A 2,168-nucleotide genomic window follows, 5' to 3' on the forward strand; every position below is an offset into this window, starting at 1 on the left:
AAAAAAAAAAGAAAGAAAAAAAATTATTTATCAGAAATTTATCTCAGTGTTATCATAGCCTGCATGATACTCTTAACATTGTCAATAATAATTGTGTCAGCGGAAAAGTCCTTCTTAAAATGAAAAATGACCAGAATGATTTGTGATCTTGAATTTGCCAAGAGCAACTGACCTGACGGTCACCACAGCTCTTGAAAGGGAAGTTGCTAAAATTATGAACTTTGATAAGTTAAAACAATTTGCAGGAAAGTCAGCCAGAAAAATCTTATAATCAAGCTGTCACATAAGTAAAGTTGTTATTTGTTGTGTTGCAGGAAGACGAGGCCCAATGGAGAGAAAGCACCCAAACACCGTAGTTAAGAGGGAAAGGCTTTTATGTCAGCCGGGGGAGCTACTGCATAGAAGAATTCCAAATGGCCACGCTCCCCGACTGGCTCGGTCTTTCCCTTTTTATCTCCAGTCAAAAAGTTCCACCCCACAGGTACCTTTCTCATTGGCCAGTTTGAATCAAGCGGGAGATGCTGTTCCAGCCCCCACAGAACTACAGGATTTCATAGAAGTGGAAATTTCCAGGGTCCAGGAAGTCAAATCTACAAATTCCCAAGAGCTGAGTCACCATGGAGAGGACCCTGCAAGTGTATCCTCGTGTTCTCCTGGAGAAGGCCTGTCCTCCTGGACCTCACCCTGCCCAGGTATCCTCTCTCACTTTTAGTGTATAAATTATGACATTCCAAATATTATTTGTATATTATAAACTTGAGATTGTAAGTTTGTGTTGTTACTCACGTATCACTATTGTTCTTATTACATTGTGTAAGTAACACGTTTTTAAAGGGAAAGGCTTTATATTTAATGCCCTTGACTGTACTTTCTCCCAGTTTTTTGAACAAGGAGCCTGAATTTTTAGTGAACCCCTCAGATTCTATGTGTCTACTACATTGGTGGAAAGTTCTGTGTGCACCTTGGCAGGTGTCCAGGGCATCTCTGCTCAAGAATCTGCCAGTGTGTTACTGTGTATGTGGATATTGACTTGGAATCAAAAGATCCTTGTTGAAAACCCAGCCCCCACTACTGTTGTACCCAAGTCCAGTAGAATTACAGAGAAAACGCCATCACACTGAGTTCAAATTAGCTACGGGGTCCTTTATTGGCCAGCTGACAACAACCGAGATTGGCTCACACCTGAAAAACTCTCAGCCCTGCATTACAGAGAGGTAGGGGGTTTATTCCCTTCTTTCAGTTGGGGAGGGGACTGGAATTCCTAACACAAAGCAGTTTACAGAAGCAAAAGGCAAGGAGGTTAGATCTAAGGGGCACGGAGTTACAAAGACAGTCAAATGGTGTTTTACAAAGGCCTGCATCCTGCCCTGTCTCCACAGGGGGGTTAGATCAAGGGATTACAAAGGGAGCCATATGGTATTTTATAAGGGCCCCCATCCTGGGCTAGTCTGCCCTATCTTCACAGGGTATGTTTATTTAACATTTCCCATTTCTGCAAGGCCTACATGCTCAGGGACAGGTCTCCAGAAAGTGGGGGTTGTGGGGTGAGGGAGTGCAAGATGGGATCAATCTGGCCTTCTCACTACTGGGTGCCCTTGGGGACCTGCCATCAGGTAGTGAGACAGCACCAGTGCAGAGGGGACACCAGATAGTGAGACAGCACTGTGTAGAGGGGACACCGGGAAGTGAGACAGCACCAGTGCAGAGGGGACACTGGACTGTGAGACAGCACCAGTGCAGAGGGGACACTGGACTGTGAGACAGCACCAGTGCAGAGGGGACACTGGGCTGTGAGACAGCACCAGTGCAGAGGGGACACCCTGTAGTGAGACAGCACCAGTGCAGAGGGGACACCGGGCTGTGAGACAGCACCAGTGCAGAGGGGACACCCGGTAGTGAGACAGCACCAGTGCAGAGGGGACACCCGGTAGTGAGACAGCACCAGTGCAGAGGGGACACCCCGTAGTGAGATGGCACCAGTGCAGAGGGGACACCCGGTAGTGAGACGGCACCAGTGCAGAGGGGACACCCGGTAGTGAGACAGCACCAGTGCAGAGGGGACACCCGGTAGTGAGATAGCACTGTGTAGAGGGGATACCCGGTAGTGAGATAGCACCAGTGCAGAGGGGACACCGGGCAGTGATCAGCACCAGTGCAGAGGGGACACC

Source organism: Otolemur garnettii, unplaced genomic scaffold (assembly GCF_000181295.1).
Source record: "Otolemur garnettii isolate 467f Iridium unplaced genomic scaffold, OtoGar3 scaffold00171, whole genome shotgun sequence".
Lineage (NCBI taxonomy): Eukaryota > Metazoa > Chordata > Mammalia > Primates > Galagidae > Otolemur > Otolemur garnettii.